At 47.3% G+C, this 20,326-nt stretch overlaps 1 long non-coding RNA gene across 1 annotated transcript; it reads left to right on the plus strand.

The window, feature by feature from the left end:
- Positions 1 to 10,912: 10,912 nt before the first annotated feature.
- Positions 10,913 to 17,156, plus strand: LOC149354566 (uncharacterized). Its single transcript, XR_016289664.1, has 3 exons — positions 10,913 to 11,005; positions 11,528 to 11,651; positions 17,077 to 17,156. It is a non-coding gene; the product is annotated as an uncharacterized LOC149354566 (long non-coding RNA).
- The last annotated feature ends 3,170 nt before the right edge of the window (positions 17,157 to 20,326 follow it).

Below are 20,326 nucleotides of genomic sequence, written 5' to 3' on the forward strand. Positions count from 1 at the left end.
GGCATTGAACTGTAGGCTACCTCCGTTCAAGCTCACATTGATGGCCTGTAAGATAAATCATGCGCTGAGGGCAAAGCGTGCGAAGTGGAAGCAGAGCGCGGTGTGCAGGAGACAGGGGAAGCATCGAAAACGAAGCTACTGCGCATCACCATCAAGTAACGGCAGCCACTTGAGAAGTTTGAATGCCTTGCTGGCCGCGCTGTGGTGTGCGTTGCCTGTCCGGTCGGTCGGATTATCTATCTAGTTCACTGTAGTCGGATCCACCTTTCGGGCAACGCCAGGTAGCGTTATTATGAAATATGTCATTAATTAACCCGTGGAAGCATTTTCCTCGAAATTACTGGCTGCAACAAAGGAAGAGGGGCGGTGCATTCGCATTACTTTAAAGTTTTTGCAGCTTGGACCTTTCTGTGTGTAACTCCCAAAGCGTTCACAAGCAGCTCCGAGCATTGCGCAAACAAAACGCACGTGCTAAGGAAGCCACGATCGTTGACTACACTGGGACGTGACGGCTGCGAGATTCCTATGAAGTGCGCACAAAATCGCGGCGGTATAAAAGGTTTGTCCTTCGAGGTTTCGCTTAAGGATCGTCTGCCCTCTGAATGACCGGGTGGATGAGGGCGCCGCACAATCGCAGATGTTTTGCTTTCAGGAAGCAAGAGGTGGGTTGGGGGAGGGAAGGTTACCCTTATTTTGTGCTTTTGTGTTCGTGCACTTGTCGGAACAGCTCTCGATACAAGTTCAAGTGTTGGTCCTGGTTGGATGAATTTTTGTGCAACTGACCAGTGGACCAACGCATTTTTTATAGCGGGAAACAAGTCAAGAAATCAGCGGCAAATAGATCTCAAAGGAGCCCCCCCCTCCCCAGCCAATGGCGCTGACCAGTTGTCATAACGTCGCGGTTAATCCCATTCCACGGAGGCACTTGCCAGTCATCTGCGATTGCGCGCTATGGTCGCGTACAACTTTTTACGGAAGTGCAGCAGAGGCAGGAAAGAGAAGGAGACGGCCTGTCGTCCCCGTGCCGCGGGCTATTCAGCACTAGCGGCCCTCACCCTCTACTAACTCCCCCCCTTCACCCTTCCACCCTCCTAACCCGACGAAAGAAACCACAAAGAAACCAGGAGATTTTTTTTTAAAATTCGATGAGCGTTTTTTTTTCCGCACAGCATTGTCAGCAGTGTAGCGCACCAGAATACAGCGAAGACGTGCTGTTAAGTAATACTGAATAGTGACCCTTTTTACTGTTACTATTTGTCCCCATGTTTATTCAGAGGCCCACCATAATTACATCCACATCAGTTTTTCGAATTTCGAAAGGGCCCTTACCCTTGGCGCTGTGGCCGAACAAATTCTGGCTACGTCTCGCCAAAATACATGCGCTTTCGAAAAGCTGGTAGGCCAAGCAACCCCTTCAGTGTATATAACTCGTTGAAATAACCAAAATTTGTTCGACCGTAGCGCCGAGGGTAACTACGTTTTCGAAATTCTTAAAACTAATATTGATATTACTTACCGTGGGCGACATGCCTTTCAATAATTAAGGAGACTGAGGACAATAGTTCAAAAGTTAACTGTTCACTATTAGTTAACCAGGCCACTAGTTAGCACGTTTTAGCTGTTTCCTGATGAGCTACACCGCTGAGAGCGATATGCCCATAAAAGCGTTGTTCTAACTCAAACAGCGTAATTTTAAAAATTGCTCAACACTTCAGGTTGAACGCCCGATATTCGTCCATGTTACTGAGTCGCACTAGGCTCAAACAGTTCTTTAGCTTCCGGCTATCTGAATCGAAGAAACACCCGATGCAACAGCTGCGTCCCACTAGGGTTGAGTTCCGCATCGACTGTCAACTGCCTTGCATAAGTAATTGAAGCGAAATAAGTGCAAACTTTAGGAGCGAATATCACCAAGCACGACTAGTGTAGAAAAATTCTACTAATTGGGGTAGCCCAGAAATGCGACCGCCCCTATATTTCCAATATGAACACTCACACTAGCCGAATCCAATGTTTTAATTTAGTTTAGTTAACTAGGTGCCTGACGGTTGCAATTACCCTTTGTGTCCCTCTGACCGCATAACTTATGCGCAGAGGTGGATTTCGCCAAGCTTAACTTTGATCACCCTGCGTAATTCTGGTTTAGTTGTCTTCATTTAGTCGTCGTTCCTGCGTTCACACGAGGCCTGGAATAAGCCTCACCCCTGACGGGAAACTTAAAGAAATGCCCGACTTTGTGACACATTCTCACCCTCAAAGTGTGCATCTTTCCCCCCATCAGCCTGCCCTGACCACCTCTGCCTTCCCTCTCCCTCATAAAATGTTCCCCGCTAAGTCACCCTCATCGAGTGAAGCCCTTATGAGGTGGAGGTGAGGACACCCTCATGAGGACTCGCTTTGCCGAGGGTGCCCATGTCTGGTACGTACCAATAAAGCGCTGCTGTCGAAGGTGCTTACAAACGGATATTTCTTTTCCGCCTCCGCTGAGGCACCACAAGAGGTCGTGTCTCTCACCTGAGTGGATTTTTTCTCCAGCCACCATCTTCTTTTTGTGACACCTGCCGCTGTCCGTAAGCGTCGATCCATGTGCACACTGCCCGTTTCTTCTTCTCAAAGAAAAGTAAAGGGAAGCGGTGCCCAGTCTGCGTTTCTTGTGCCCTGCAGGCAAGACTACACGGACCTCCCTCGCTGGTACTTCGGCGGAAAACGGTGCCGCCTGTGGCTCTCTCGGCCCGACCGATGCCCTTCGCACGACCGCCACTCCGCAAGAGCGCAAGAACTGCACAGCATCCAACGCACCCTAATCCCTTGTCCCGAACTCTGCCATACCTTGCAGGGACAGCGTCTGGTATTTTAGTTTTCGCTCACAGGACGCGGCTGACGGTGCTGTTCGGCTCCATCGGCATGTCGTCCATGACCATTGGACGCAATGGACGTGCATGTTTGATGGAAGTGAATCGGCTCCCTACCTTGCATGCTTGCAAATAATTGTGCGTTCCTGACAGCAGATATGTTTTTCGCGCCAACGAAAGGGTAAACGCCAGGCTGTCCTGATGTTTACCGCGCCGAAGCTCCCTGCCTGAGGTAGGGGCATCAGCAACGGCGCTTTCGATGCGTTGGGACTACTCGGACCAGTGATTTAATAAACCCCATTCGGCGAATCATGCGTCAGAAGCAAAGCTCACGGCGCAATAAATCACTCGATGACATCAGCGGGGATGGTGTCGAGCAGTCCAAAAAGAGATATGGCGCAATCATCTTGCAGAGAGCTGCTGCATTGGATTCATTCCGAAGAGGCCCATTACGGCACAACTCGTCGTAGCTCAGAAGCAGTTCTGGGACCTAATCCACTGACTCCACTACCGATTGATTCAGTTGGTCAAAGTTGATTACAGAAAAGAATGGGACAGCCGACAAGAAACTAAGAATAAGGAATGGGCACACGACACGGGGCTAACAGATCTCTAAGTGCAAAAATGTAAAAAAAGATGGAAACGCAAAAAAGAAGTTTAAGCAGGCATCCCAGAAGATTAAAAACAGCAATCCTGAATCTAAAGGATAAGACTGCAAGACAGAACAAGCGGACAAAAAGGGCGAAGATTAAAGCAAACAATGTCATCAATTAAGAACTGCATCCAAAGAATGCAGGCATTTGTTGAGAGTGTGGTGTGCTCAGTTTGTCAAAAGATGAAAATGCCGAAGGCAGCTTCTTTCTCAGTGAGCGCCACGGGCGCTGATGCCCCATTTATGTGGGAATGAAAAAAAAGTAATTAGAGAGTTTTAGAATGGGGGCCCCAAGGCTTCGGGACCCCAAAGAAATAGCGGGCCCCAGCGCTACGAACGAGTGAACCGCTGAGCTTTAGAATAGGGGCCTCCTCTACACAGCGGGGCCAGGCTTGCGTTTATAGATTGCAGCGCCACTACGGCAAACCATAAAGATGCTCTTAAAAAAAATTTAAAATATGCGTTTATTTCTGCATCACAAACTGTTATTATTGCAGACACACGATTTAAGGGCAAAGATTATAAGCAAGTACGTGTTTTTACTGAGGCGCAAAACCCCATTCGAACGTCCCGCCAAGTTATCTCCATGGCGGCCAAATGCGTACTCGCTAAGCCTAGCAGCTCTGTAAGCACGGAAGCAATCCGAAAGTTTGGCTCATTTCATCACTAAAATTTTGTGATGCGGGCATCTCCAGACAAAGCGATAGCTTTGTGCGCCTTTCGTTTGCCGTGAACTTAATACACATGAGTAGCGGAGACAATGAATCGGTGCTGAAGCAAGAGGCCCCGCTTCGACGGGCGCCACCCTGTTGCCTGAACGTATAGCGGCATTGGGGCGCACGCCCCAACGCCGCCTTACTTAACGTTCGCCGCTAACGTTAACCCAAGACGATAGTGAAGTAGTTCACTATACCCAAGGCGCAAGGCGGGCCTTACGTTCTGCGCATGCTGACTTCGACGCCCCAAACTTCTTGGGGCCCCCTATTCTAAATCTCCACATGCAAAACCAATGTGAATATTTGTTAGCGATGCTAGAATTTGAGCTACTAGTATGCCACCGATAGCAAAAATTAGCATTTGGTCAATTTTGTTGAGCTGTTCCGAGTTGCATGAAAGGTGACGCGTTCGAACCAACCAGAAGAACCAGAAACAGTGAATAATTTTCTATACAGCAAATGTGTTCCTATTTTTCCCGCAACGTTTGCCAGAAAATGTGAGAGAGGAATTGTTGTTGTTACCTCTGAAGGACTGGCGCATATCCACGGTGGGAGATTGGCGAGAGTTTGGTGCAGATCCAAACAGCAGAAAAGTCCGTCCACACGTACCTCAAACGGCTCATAAATAAAACCTGAGGAATCTGGGAAAGGGAATGGACACTGTTCGGAACTTCTTCTTCTTCTTCTTCACCATATGAAAATGGCACATACCCACGCGGGAGGATTGGCCAAGGTACAATGGTGAATGCCAAGGAGGTATGAGTGCGAGAAAAAAAAAAACTAACGTTCGCGCCTCTTTTTCTTCGCACAACTTGCTCAAATGGCGCCAAGCATTTTAATCGGAAAGCGCTGTCTGCTGGCGACATGCTTACATCAACTCTGTATCGAAGCTTCATGCAGCAATAAGTACATGATCAAGGTCTCAGTATATCAACGGCTCGCTTGCTTGGTTGTGCATTCAAGACACCCCTCCGAAAAAAAAAAGAATTTATATTTGATGTTCTTGCAGCTACCCGGACACCAGAACCTCTAGCAATGAATCTGGGCTTCGTTTTTTTTGCCTTAGCGCTCTCGTGATTTCGCCTCGTGCACGCGCCAGCGCTCGCAGTGACCGTTACGCGCTTCGAACGTGCTATCTAGCGCGACGGTGACGTCTTCCGAAGATCTCTTTCGAGGGTTGTCTCTTCAGCAGTTCTTCATCTTGGACGTAAGTCTGTGGCATTGCGTACTGGCTAGCAGTAGCGGCAGCCTGTGGCCTCATTGTTCGGCTTACGCGTAGGGCGCGCTTTAGCCGCTTTCGGGCGCATTGGTAGCTCATTTCCCGCCCCGTGTGCAGCGAGCGTCTATGGCTTGTGTCCTTTCGCGGGGTTTGGTTTCGCGTTTTGTGAGGGACTTTCTGCAGGACGGACTGCGTGACGTTGTCTTTCATTGATTCATGTACCGCCGTCAGCACGTTTAGCACGAACCATAGCCTCCTAATTTCCCGCGTCTGGCCATCGGCGCCAAGGTCAACGGATGCCGAGCGTCCCACTTTTCGTCAAGGATGTGAGCGCCGCTTCTCGGCGATCGGCAAACGTAGGTGTGCGGCGATGATTGTGGCGCTCGCCACGACAGGGCGCTCGCATAGGAGATTACCTAAAGCTGAACCTGGGTCCCGATTCTCATGGATTCTCGATATCATGGAGAAAGGAAAAAAAATCTTCCTGCGTCAAAGCCCGATATTCACATTCGCCTGTCAACGCCATATTGCCTCTCTGATTGGCTGTCAGAGGTGTAAATCACCAGCAACGTGTGTGTCAATCAGGGTCAGTTGCAGACGCACTTTTCGCGTTGAGGCGAAATTGACGTGGCAGTGAAAATGTATTTTTTTGCAGCGCTATAGGTGGTGTCCAACTGACGGCGGACATTGCGTCACGGCGCAGCTTTGTCACGTGAATTTGAACTTCCGGGTCTTTTCTGTCGTTTGGTTTGCGTAGGCATTGCTTGCAGACGTGCGGTTTCGGTCTTCCTTTTCTTAATATTAGCGTTCACATTGCTGGAAAAAGGATGTTGTGCGCTGCCGCAACCTGCAGAAACTTCATTGCAACGGAATGCAACATGTTCCGAGTGCCACCAAGTAGAGGGAACGGCAAGAACAGTGCGCCGTTGCGATCCGCTGGCAGACTGCCTGCGACGGTCAACCCTATGCTGTGTTTCGAGCATTTTGTTGGCGGCAGAGTTTGAGAGCGTTGTGGAAGTTGAAGAATTCGGTAAAGTAGGTTGTTTATCTCCTTGAGGAGCACCAATCTCTCGCTCGGAAGACTTCGGCTATGTGCCACAACCGTTCTCACATGACGGCGGCAGCACCGCGCGGGCTATGTTTGCAAATATGTGCTGTTCGGCCTCCGTCAGTACAGCATGACAACTTAAGATGTTAAGGACAGGACGATTATTCGTAGACATTTGCGCTGAATGCGAGTAGCTCGAATTCATAGCTAATACTTAAGGCGTGTGTTGTTACTGCCGTCAGCTGTCGAAACGGCGACACCGCGGCCACGTACGGCGGCATCTCGTTCGCTGGCACTGCTCTGGTCGCAGTGTTAAGACATGTTTACGAGGACTTGTAAGAGTTATAAATTGTTCTATGAGGCCATTTTCGCTAATTTCATGCCCAAACTGAAACACGTTTTCACCAGAACACTAGTCGACATGAACACGCAGCAAGTGTCGAAAATGATAATTAAGCAACCTGTTACACATAAGTTCCCTGTTTGTGTGGACCCGCATGTTGCAGTAATGTTTCTTCGTTTCCTGTGTGCGGAGAAGGAGGCTGACAGACGAGGTGATCGCATTAGAAAGTGATAAGGGCCGCCGCGGTGGCTCAGCGGTTATGGTGCTCGGCTACTGACCCAAAATACGCGGGTTCGATCCCGGCCGCGGCGGCTAGAATTTCTTTGGAGGAGAAATTCTAGAGGCCCGTGTACTGTGCGATGTCAGTGCACGTTAAAGAACCCCAGGTGGTCGAAATTTCCGGAGCCCTCCACTACGGCGTCTCTCATAGCCTTAGTCGCTTTGGGACGTTAAACCCCATAAACCAAACCAAAGTGATAAGGATTATTAACCGCCTTTGTTATCATACTCTGAGTCAGTAAGTTGGGAAAAGCTTCACTTCAGGATAACACAAAAATAAATGGCAGCCAACATAGCCTGGCTGTTTTTCACCTTTCATTGTACAGAACTTAGTAGAATTGACATCTGAGACAAATGCTGTAATACTTAACTCTCACTGTGCAGCAAAGTGTCATTCGCACGCTGTTTATGTGCTGAACATGCATATGAAGTAAATGTCTACGTCCATAGCTTGCATATGTGATGCATTGCATGTTTGCATGTAGTAATATTGCACTTAATGATTGACTAATTGAGAGGTACATTGGTGATTTCAAGATGTGCAAGATCCTACAAGGAAGGCAGAGGCTGGTCTAGTGGTCGTTGGGTTCATAACGATCAAGAGTAATAATCATGCTATAAAATTACGTTTTTTTATTAAAAAGCCAAGGAACGCATTGTGTTCAGTCATTCCAGACTTTTTGGTATCACTAGTGTCTTAGGGATGGTTTATCAATGTGCAAGCTGTGCCGCATTGTTAACGCCAAAGCTAAAACTGGATGCAAATGCCTTTTGTTCAACATTGCACAAGACTTTGCAACAGGGACTTGTAGAAGATTCTGAAAACAACTCGTATCAAGCTTCTGTGTGTGCTGTAAAAGCTGAAGCATATTTTTTTACGCTCGACCATACTATTTATTATAATTTACTATTTGTCACAAATATCTCCTGCATTAAACTCATTTATTACATGCTGTAGAAAATGCGCTGCGAAAGGTTTTGCAAGACAAAGATATGATGGTATACCTACAGGACCAGACGAGTTTCTTGTTAATAGCTGAGAAACTTGCTCCTCTTGCAATTCAACAGTAAAGCTGCCCACGTCAAGAGCTTGTTCTGCTTTTGGCTCCTGTTGCTTACTGTTTTGTCTTTGTGCCTGACTTTGTTTACGTTCAATAAAACTTCTTATGGGGCTAGTTGGTGCATTTTGAATCTACGAAAAGGAGCAGCACCAAAGCATGCAAACACAAACAAAGAAAGGAGAAGAGAGAAGCGCTGTAGTGCGTGTTGTGGTGCCTGTAGTGAAGCTCTGTAGCAGGCTTTGACGCCTTGTTTTGGCTTTAGGTTTTTATTAGGAAAAACAGAAGGCAAGCTCATCTTTTACCTAGCTGCTAGTGTTGTTACTTACCTACCTTACCTTGAACATTGTGCATACAGTGCGTAAGTTATACATCTCCACATTTCTATACATAGCTAGGCATCAACAGCTGAGGTGCCAATCATTGGCGACATCTGTCTGTACACAGGCTGGTGGTTCTCCTTCAACTAGGCTCAAAGCACGAAGTACACGACAGCAAAATGGCTACAGGCTCTCCTCTGCTTTCATGGGAAGCAACATTGATTCTACATCCTTGAAGCTAGTGAATGTTCAAGAGATGACACAAAACAAAGCATTTATTTTTGTACATTTTTTTCATCTACCTAATGCAGCAACCAGCATCGGGAAATCGAGTACAGAAATTCTTTACATTCAGAGGTGCAAGTTAAATGTAAATGGCTTGTAATGTCCCACACCACCATGCAGGGTGTAAAATGCATTGCAGTGCAGTTGCAGTGAATAACTATGCATAGTCAATTTTGTTTCTGAGAAAAGTTCTTGTGCATCCACCAAAGCTGCAGTAAGTGGACGCCTCTCACTGTTAGAATAGCTTCCATGTAACTTCCCATCTGGGCTCTTGGCGCACATCAGTGGAAGTTTTCAGCCACAAAGTCTCGGTGCATGCTTGTCGGGGCATAATTCGTACAGGCAGAAAGACTACAGTAATGCTGAAAATTCAACACATTTGTAATGCAGTTGCATTTTTGCATTACAGCTCAACTAAACTTAAATCACATGACAGAGTTGTTAAGAATACCAGCTTCTGCAGTAATTATTCCATAAAGCATAGCAAATATGCAACGAAAGCAATTAAGCTGACAAGTACAGAAACCGACAATAAAACAGATTGTGCCCCTTGCTAAGGTTGTAAAACATTGATAAGTTCACAGACTTTCGAGAGGAGGAGCGACACGTGGGCAATCAGGGACGCCGTAGAAGAGGCCTCCATATTATTTGGAACCACCGGGAGTTCTTTAACATGCGCCGACATCGCGCAGCGCACGGGCGCCTTTCGCGCTTCGCCTCCATCGGAAACGCGGCCGCCGAGTCCCGGATCGGGTCCTCGGACTTAGTAGCCGAGCGCCCTAACCGCTAGGCCACCGCGGCGTGTATAGAAAAAGTACCGAAAGTCCTCCGCTGATTTGCACGGTTCAAGCTCCTTGCCGTCGTAGCCACCCTGCTACAATGTGCGCTCGTACGTAATGCTAGGCTGCGGTTGCTGGTAGTCCATATATTCAGTGCCTGGAAGCGCGAAACCTCTAGGAGATATGTACTCTGATATATATTAGAGAACTATGTAGCAGCCATATGATAACCGTAACAAGAAGCGGACTTTTCAGCGAGTGAATGAAGCGTCCTAAACTTCAGCGCGAACAGACGACGCATGCCGAAACGTTCGCACTTACAACGCTTTTCCGCCCTTAATTCCAATAAGGAACGTCGAGCGTGGGCATACTAATGCACGTAGAGCATGCTGACCTTTTTTACGACTTCATTCGCGCGTATTAACTTATTAGGAGCGAATTTAAGCTTCGCAAATCCGCATTTCAAGCAGAGCGCCGTACACGCGCATCTCGCCGAAAGACCCGGAAGTCGGAGTACCCAGCATGCCTTGCGGCTCGTTCAGATTGGACACCGCCTATTCTTGGCGCCCGGCTGGTTAATATATGTGATTGTGAAGGGAAACGAAGCGACAGGTGGCACGTATGAGAACACTTGCTCTCGACTAGCTAATTTGGAAAAAATACCTGCATACTGGAAATGACCGCTTCCTAAAATCTGATTGTCTGGAACAATGTCACGTGAAGCACATGATGTGCACACATTATGGAGCGATGTCAAAAAAATGTTTCAAAAATGGCTGCAATTCGCCGCTATAATTTCGCCTGCCGCATGGTACCCGAATCATGCAAATGAGTTAATGAAACGCTCATTTACACGACGTTAGGTCGCCGCAGTTTAACAGATATTTATTTCAAGCCAAAGCTAAGCTTCGTTAACAGTCGCATGGGGCGCTAGCTGCTCCCCCGTTGCAAACCCTACGCTTGCAGTGCGAAACCATTGGTGTGTGCGGTTCATGCAGCGCGGAAATGGCGGCGCCAGCGTTGCGTTTGTTGCTTGTATTTATTCGTCGTTTGTTAAATACTATAACTGGGAAAGGTGAGCGACTTTCAAGATCACCACGATGCTTCGAGTTGTCTCTGACTAGACAGCTCGTCTGCGCAATCACCTGACGTGGCGTATGGTGTGGTGGCTATGCAAGGATGCACTGCGGCGAGAAGCAGTACCGAACTGTCGATCTCTGAGGTGCGATCGCCAGCAGTGAACGTCGCTGAACGTATGGGCTTCGCGCGCGATGAGTGGATGACACGACAGGCGTTCGCGCGGCCCAGCAGCGGACTCCAGGAATGTGCCGGGCTTCTCGACGAGATATCTGTGTGCATTAGCGCACTATCTCATGACAGCGGTGTCAACAAGACAGCGTAACGTCTGCCGGGAAATGTACATACAACGCGACAACGCCTCCAACATCATTGAGGTAAGGAAAACGAAAGCTGCAGCGGTGAAGTTTGTGTAGCGTAATTCTAATTTATTTTTGCACGCAGGCTGGAAATGACTTTAAAGCGAGCACAGTAGTATGTGCAAGATGCGTGCTGTCAATTCTAAATTTGTATTCGGCATTTCGCGTTGCTTTTTGCATCATACCATGTTTCACTTTTTCCACACACAGTCTAGCATGCGAGTACGTTGGTCGATTTCTTTGTTTTTGTTGTCGATGAATGTGAAAGGCAGCACAGATGAAATCAGCTGGAAGCAGTCGTTTCCTTAAGTGTGCGAAAAATTCCGTGGAAGCTTAAAAGAATACTATAACCAAGCTAAAGCATTATTAATGAAGCACGCAAAGGTGATTTCGCTATTAAAGCTGAAATTTTCATAATAGTGTTGCATCATCAGGTACACAGCAGTCACGTGGAAATGACCGCAGGAGGGTGCAAAAAATTATTTCTGTAAGGGCATGCGGAAAACAAATATATATGACTGTTGTACATTTTATTTACAGGCGTGCTGTTCCTGCCGGTGAAGGTTCCAGCACACGTGAAGTCTGTGCGGGATCCATTCATGACCCATTTGTGTGCAATCTCTCTTCATTCTCCTGTACTGCCCGCATGGAAATCGACCAACTGGTGAGGACGTGATTAGCGTGTTGTGGCAGGCATGAAGGGATAACGTGTTTACCTGGAATAAGGTTGCATGCAGGTAGTGATATTTCATTGCATTTATATATAGTTTATTGAGCAAGGATGGACGGTGTAAATAATGTAAATTAATCATGTCTGTAGTTTTCAGATGACATTGAAGATAGGTGTGGGTGACATGCAGTGCTGTTCTCTGGCTTTGAATTTCTCTTTTTGACCACAATGTAACGGTAGCCTCATTTCGATCGGTGCAAAATGCAAAAGCATGCATAGCAGCAGAAAATAGGAACACTCGCCAAAAAGAAAAAAAAGGAAAAACAAATTGACGTTTCGGGGCCCGTACGGGTCCCTTGTTCACAATGAAGCGGATGGGCGAAGGTGGCTACTTATGTACGGTGCTGGTGGCGTAATGAGCATGTGTATATCTCAGGAAGATTACCCCGCGTTCGGTTCAAAACATGTGGTGTCATTTGGATGTGATCCGATTCTAAAAGTAGGCGGGAAGATAAATACTTCTCCCTCGCGATGACTGAGGCATTGTCCCAATCGATGTTATGTGATGCAGCTTGATGGTGTTCAGCCAAGGCATTTTCTTTCGTGTGGCTTTTGGCGGCGTCATTTTGATGTTGTTTCATGCGCCTATTGAAATTGCGTGATTCGCCGATGTATGAAGCGTTGCAGTCCTTGCAGGGAATCTTGTATACCACTCCGAGAAACCTGTTCCGTTCAACCGGGTCTTTCACTCTGACAAGTTTTTGCTTTAGTTTACTTGGTGGCACGTCAGCGATATGGACGTTGTAGTCCTTGAAGACCCTGGCTAAGGCCTCGCTGGCTCCTGGAGCGTAGGGGATGCTTGCCCGCTTACTTTTTTCGGTGGTCGTTGTTTCGACGTTTTGACGTGAACAGCGGCGTTCTGCGGTTCTTATCATACTGTGAGGGTACCCGTTGTTGGAACGGTCCTTCCTAACGATTTTAGTTCGTATCTGAGTTTCTTCGGGCTTGAGCAAAGGTGGAAAGCGCGGCCGAAAAGTGCGGATGCACGGAGCGTTTATGCGCCACAGGGTGTGTCGAATGAAAACTCAAGTACCGACCAGTGTGAGTGGGCTTGCGGTACAGGCACGTTGCGAACCCACTGCTTGTTCTTTGCACAAGTACGTCCAGGAAGGGAATGACGCCATTCTGTTCTTCTTTGGTGAATTGTATTGTCGGCTGAAAGGAGTTCAGGTGTTCAAGGAAACGGCTTGCATCCTGTCGGCGAATCACACAAACAGTCGTCGACATAACGGAGAAACAGTTTAGGGGGTGGATGAAATGAAGCAAGTGGTTCTGCTTCAATGCATTCTAGAGCGATGTTTGCATACGACGGAGACGGAAGCACCCATGGCTGTACCAAACAGTTGTTTGTAGTGTTGCTTCCTGAAGACAAAATACGTGTTGCGCACGCAGAATTCAAGCAGACGACAAAGGTCAACAACCTCAAATGGAGTACGTGAAGGGAGCGAGGCGTCATTTTCTAGAAGGCGATTGCAGGATGAAACTGCGAAGTCTACCGGGACTGACGTGAACATTGACTTCACGTCAAAAGAGATTAGAACATCCTCGTCGTCTATAGTGACGTCCTTAAGCTTCTTGACGAAGTGGGACGAGTCCTTTACATACGTCGTTGTTCTTCCAACCAGAGGGCGAAGCATTTGATGCAGGTAGCCGGAGAGCGCGTGTAATGGAGAGCGCGCAAAGTCTAGGATAGGCCGTAGTGGTATGTTCGATTTGTGCACCTTAGGAAGGCCGCAGATAGCAGGTGCCGAGCCGTTGTGGCACAGGAGCCGAAAATAGAGGTGCTTGCTTTCTGGTGGGACGAACTTGAAGACGTCGGAAAGTAGTCTCTGAAATTCTGTCTCTACCTTCTTTGTGGGATCACGGTTCACTTTTTCGTACGTCGCCTCGTCCTGCAGAAGCGTAGTCATTTTGAGGATGTAGTCCGATTGATTGAGAACGACGGTTGAATTCCGTTTGTCTGCAGGCAGGATGACAATGTTCTCGTTCTCTTGGAGTCTTTTCAAGGCCTGCAACTCAGGGGAAGTCAATGTTTCTGTTTTCTTCCCGCAACGCTTTGAAAGGACTCCGATGGCACGGCAACGAGCTTCTTCTCGCTTACCAGGGTCAACCTTGCGGACTGCTTGCTGCACACCACAGGCCATTCTTCCCCCGTTTGGCTGGGCCCCGGTGTTGAAATTAAGGCCCCGGCTTAGGAGACTCCATTCTGCCGGGTCAAGGCGGTGGGAAGATATTTCGTGTATTCCAAATGCACCAAGAGATACGACGCTGTTGTCCAGCAACAAACCAAACTTGGCTTCTTGAGCTCGGCTTCTTTCTTGATGGGACATAGCAGCAGCGCTATTGGCGTGAAGCAGGACACTGGGAAAGTCGCTGTCGAGAGAATCGCCCAGCATGCGTTGCGCGAAGAAAACCTCGTTTTCCAGGCGCTGATGGCGCATCTGGTATCCATTATACGGGCTTGAAGTAGACGCTTCTCGGCTTGCGCAATCACTTGCCGTCCAAAAGGCGTGCAAAGCCGAAGTGGCAGTCTAAGGGACTTGGGAATAAGGCCCAACTGCCATCAAGCGCCCGGAAAATGATGTTTTCATCGCGCAACGCATGCTGGGCGATTCTCTCGACAGCGACTTTCCCAGTGTCCTGCTTCACGCCAATAGCGCTTCTGCCATGTCCCATCAAGAAAGAAGCCGAGCTCAAGAAGCCAAGTTTTGTTCGTTGCTGGACAACAGCGTCGTTTCTCTTGGTGCATTTGGGATACACGACCTATCTTCCCACCGCCTTGACCCGGCAGAATGGAGCCTCCTAAGCCGGGGCGTTAATTTCAACACCGGGGCCCAGCCAAACGGGGGAAGAATGGCCTGCGCTGTGCAGCAAGCACTCCGCAAGGTTGACCCTGGTAAGCGAGAAGAACCTCGTTGCCGTGCCATCGGGGTCCTTTCGAAGCGTTGCGGGAAGAAAAAAGAAACATTGAGTTCCCCTGAGTTGCAGGCCTTGAAAAGACTCCAAGAGAACGACAACATTGTCATCCTGCCTGCAGACAAGGGGAATTCAACCGTCGTTCTCAATCAATCGGACTACATCCTCAAAATGACTACGCTTCTGCAGGACGAGGCGACGTATGAAAAAGTGAACCGTGATCCCACAAAGAAGGTAGAGACAGAACTTCAGAGACTACTTTCCGAGGTCTTCAAGTTCGTCCCACCAGAAAGCAAGCACCTCTATTTTCGGCTCCTGTGCCTAAACGGCTCGGCACCTGCTATCTACGGCCTTCCTAAGGTGCACAAATCGAACATACTACTACGCCCTATCCTAGACTTTGCGCGCTCTCCTTTACACGCGCTCTCCGGCTACCTGCATCAAGTGCTTCGACCTCTGGTTGGAAGATCAACGACGTATATACAGGACTCCTCCCGCTTCGTCAAGAAGCTTAAGGACGTCACTGTAGACGACGAGGATGTTCTAGTCTCTTTTGACGTGAAGTCAATGTTCACGTCAGTCCCGGTAGACTTCGCAGTTTCGTCCTGCAATCGCCTTCTAGAAAATGACTCCTCGCTCCCTTCACGCTCTCCTTTTGAGGTTGTTTACCTTTGTCGTCTGCTTGAATTCTGCTTGCGCAACACGTATTTTGTCTTCAGGAAGCAACACTACAAACAACTGTTTGGCACAGCCATGGGTGCTTCCGTCTCCGTCGTATGCAAACATCGCTCTAGAACTCATTGATGCAGAACCACTTGCTTCATTTCATCCACCCCCTAAACTGTTTCTCCGTTACGTCGATGACTGTTTCGGTGTGATTCGCCGACAGGATGCAAGCCGTTTCCTTGAACACCTGAACTCCTTTCAGCCGACAATACAATTCACCAAAGAAGAACAGAATGGCGCCATTCCCTTCCTGGAACAAGCAATGGGTTCGCAACGTGCGTATACCGCAAGCCCACTCACACTGGTCGGTACTTGAGTTTTCATTCGATACACCCTGCGGCGCATAAACGCTCCGTTGCATCCGCACTTTTCGGCCGCGCTTTCCACCTTTGCTCAAGCCCGAAGAAACTCAGATCCGAACTAACAATCGTGAGGAAGGACCGTTCCAACAACGGGTACCCTCAAAGTATGATAACAACCGCAGAACGCCGCTGTTCACGTCAAAACGTCGAAACAACGGCCACCGAAAAAAGTAAGCGGGCAAGCATCCCCGACGCTCCAGGAGCCAGCGAGGCCGCCAGGGTCTTCAAAGACTACAACGTCCATATCGCTCACGTGCCACCAAGTAAACTAAAGCAAAAACTTGTCAGAGTGAAAGACCCGGTTGAACGGAACAGATTTCCCGGAGTGGTATACAAGATTCCCTTCAAGGACTGCAACTCTTCATACATCGGCGAATCAGGCAATTTCATTAGGCGCATGAAACAACATCAAAATGACGTCGCCAAAGGGCACACGAAAGAAAATGCCTTGGCTGAACATCATCAAGCTGCATCACATAACATCGATTGGGACAATTCCTCAGTCATCGGGACGGAGAAGTATTTATCTTCCCGCCTACTTTTAGAGTCTCTAAAACAGATGCTTGGGCAAGTTGGTAACTCATTTTCACCGGAACAGCGCGCACTAAGACACGGACACGAAGGGAGACACGACACACACGAGCGCTGTGTGTGTCGCTCGTGCACAAATCGCGGTCGTGTGTGTCGTGTCTCCCTTCGTGTCCATATCTTAGTGCGCGCTTTTGCGGTGAAAATTTAGAATCGCATCACATCCAAACGACACCACATGTTTTAAACCGAATGCGGTGTAATCTTCCTGAGATATACGCATGCTCATTACGCCACCTGCACCGTACATAAGTCGCCACCTTCGCCCATCCGCTTCATTGTGAGCAAGGGACCCGTACGGGTCCCGAAACGTTAATTAATTTTTCCTTTTTTCTTCTTTTTGGCGAGTGTTCCTATTTTCTGCTGCTATGTTCCCTCCTCGCCAGACAGGATTCCGTCAAACCTTCGAAAAGCATGCATGTGCTAAAGAACTCAAGGTAGCCGTAAATAATTAAACTTGTGCCCTTCCCTGCAGTGTATTGTGTAGTGGTTTTCTTTTCTTGAGTATAAAAAGACTAATAATTATTTGTACCCATCACTTTGGTAAATCTGACATCAAGTGCCGGTAGCTATATGGAAACAGTTCGTTTTGATACTAATCATTGTTTTGCAGTGAGCATATTTTGCATTCGTACCTAAAACTAGACTGAAGTTGAATTTGCAGCTTCAATGATTTCATATATTTGGAAACCTAATGTCTAGCTTGTTGGGAGATTCCAGTGCACAGCCTTGATTAACGTGCAGGTAATGGTGTGCATCTTATGCAGACGTGGCGGACCACTCTCACCATGGGGTCTCATGTGCTCAGGAGCCATGATGCCAGATTCATCTTCGCTCACCTCTTGGCTAGACTGGTTACCTAGCAGGGTGGCCATGCCGGGTTCCTGAACTATTACATGAGGTATCTGCAAAGGTGTCATGGTACGGCAGGGTCAAGATTTCTCTTCGAAGATCAGGGCAGCTCTCATTGCCCAACACAACATATTCATCCACACTCAGCTGCAGGACCATGACACCACTGGCAAGTGGTGGTATTAGCAGGAGCACCAACATCTACAACAAAGAGGAGGACACAGCACCATTTGGATTCTACCTGACAGGCAGGAAGTGTATGATCAGCTGCGTATGGGAATCGCACTCACTGCCATGGTTTTCAAGTGCAGCTATGCCACAAGTAATCAGTGTACATTTGCTCTGCTTCAAGTTTGATAGCATACTTCTAGGAAGCTGATGAAGTCGTCATTTTGGTGTTCTTCTTTAAACAGGAGGATTTTCTTGGTTTTCAGTTGATTGGTGGTATGTGTGGCAGTAGAGATCAGTTTTCTCTGGTGCTGCAGTATTTCATGAGGCAGGAAGTGTCCCAAGTGCTTTTTGCCTACCGTCTGCCAACTTGCTGAGTGTGTGCTTCAACACATGTTTTGGTGATTGTGGAGAAATGCCGTTCCTTGGTGTGGTGCCTTCTTATGTGTTCTGCTTGTACGCAATACACATTTTGTACACAACACAAAGGAAGGCACCAAAATATTTCCTTATGGCACCAGAGTTTTGACTGGACATGCTTTTACCAGAGCTTTTCTGTTTGCTTTGATGTTTGTTGCAGTCCACAACATGCTGAACATATACAGCGTGGGCACTGTGTCTGTAGTCATTTACAACATCTGTTCTTCACGGTGTAACACATCTTGTGTGGCACTGTTTGTGTGATAAGATCGCAACATGCTTTGCCTCATGGCATTTGGTTGCCTCTGTGTGCTTGCTTTTGACAGCTTCTTCCACATGCTGCATGTAATTATTCAGCAACAAACTATTTTTCTTGAGGAAAAGGTCAGGCAGTTTGTTTCATGGTCATTATCTTCCATATGAAAATGCAAGGCTTGGGCAGAGTTTTGACAGGCTACCCATTCCCAGCTTTTCTAGTCGAATGGGGTACAGCTGACAGAAACTTACAAATTCTACATTAATTCAGCTGGAGATAACTGCAGGTATAATTTTTTCAGCTGGGCATAATTTCTGTGCCAATAGTTAAGCTGCAAAAGACATTTTTCAGATGGAATTGAATGGTTTCTAGCTGGAAGGGTGTGATTTCCACCTCAGTAATCTTGAAATGGAATCTTTTTTTTTTCACCTGGACTGTCAACCTTGTACGCATGCAACACGAGATCACTGCCCGCCTGTGAGCTTAGTGGCACTGTGTTAGATCCCACTTTGACTGACTCAGTGATTTGTATTTTGCTCCGTGGAAGTTGATGATGCTGTTTGGTGGTTTTGAGGAAAATTGCAGACAGACTGCTTGCTTTGCACTCTTAGTGTGACTGGGCCACCAATGATGCCATTTTTCAGTTTAACAAAGCTGATTTTTGGCTTGTCCACTTTGACGTCTATGTATGGCAGCTCTGTCAAAACAGAAATTCATGTTTTGTGTGCGAGCGATACTGGTTTAATGTTGCACTAGGTAATGAATTGAAATTAGGCTGCATAATGTATACCAGTATGCATGAAGGAGAGTGATGAAATGAAATCATTTCACCAATATTTCCTTCCACAAAGTGTAGACTGCGGGCAAAAAACACACCTCGCTCTTCTTAGGCGTAGAAACTTGTCTTGCTCCAAAAAAAAAAAAAATCTGCCTGTTACTGTGATGCGCACAGGCTTTCCGTACCTTTTTTCTACAGTTGCACATCTGGTCAAGTTGCTTCTTAACACTAGTGCCGTTGCCACATGCCGTGCATCACTGGTGATATTATCTAGTAGTATGACAAAGAAATGTTTTTATTGTGACAGTACAAAGAAGAAAGCCTGACTTGCTTTGCTTTGATACTTCTGCTTGACCTTGAAAATAAAATTGCCAACACAGGAGTAGAAAAAAGTAATTTTTCAAGGGGCCTAATATTTATGCATTTTGCAAGCTTTTCTACCTTTATATTCGAGATGAATTGTTTGTGTTATTCATGAATTTTACCACTTGCCGCTTGGAAATTCAGCAGCATACTTGCTCACCATGTTCCACACTGCCTTAATCATGCTTAAATATCAGCTTATCTTCCATGTGTACACACCACCATTCATCTATTTTTTCTTGTTCATACGTTGGCTGCTGACCGAAAGGCGCGGGTTCGATCCCGGCCGCGGTGGTCGAATTTTGGTGGAGGCGAAATGCTAGAGGCGCGTGTACTGTGCGAAGTCCAGGTGGTCGAAATTTCCGGAGCCCTTCACTACGGCGTCTCAAATAGTCTGAGTCACTTTGGGACGTTAAAACCCCCTAAACCAGTCTTGTTCATACAGCCAAGGACTGCAATTGCATTTGTGCCGATGCAGTTTGCCAATATAATCTTGTGCACTTAAAGCATTCACTGAAAAAATGTATGAGGTGTGATGATCCGCCCTTCCCGTAATACTGCTGTGCTTGTGTTGTCTAAAATTCTCTTTCTGCTGTCTATGCTTTTTGCTATGCGTTAACGTTATTTCACTCCTCCTTGACCAGTTTTTGGTACTTAAGTCCCCCATCAAGGACCATTTGAGGCATCATTAAAGAAATGAATAAATAAATTACAGTTCAAATGGGCTAAGTGACTGCAATTACTGATGAACATGGAGAAATTCCTTTGTGCTGGTTGTGCTTTTAAAACAAGGAAAGCATTATGGATGGAAGCATATCAGCTTCAGCAATAGGCACAGTGCTTTATGTCATCATTGGTAGCCACAGCAGATAGTGATATTTTTTACATGCTGTGACCAAAGGCAAAGATAAACGATGTGCAATCTACTGTCATGTCTAGGGCTTGCACGTCTTAAGGGAGCACTCGGACACGCTGGCTGACAGCCGAGAGGCAAAAAGCCCTTATGTTTATTTCTGCCTTCTTTATGTACCGACATGCAGTGATAAGACATGTACATGTGCTGCATTACCACGGTTGCACACAAGCATGCGCACACAAGTCAGCGTGACACCACATGTGGGAAGTTACCACTCCTTAAAAGCGACAGCTGAAGGCTTCACAAGCAAACAATTTTTATGCA

Source organism: Amblyomma mixtum, chromosome 3 (assembly GCF_055824585.1).
Source record: "Amblyomma mixtum isolate Tamu chromosome 3, ASM5582458v1, whole genome shotgun sequence".
NCBI classification, from domain to species: domain Eukaryota; kingdom Metazoa; phylum Arthropoda; class Arachnida; order Ixodida; family Ixodidae; genus Amblyomma; species Amblyomma mixtum.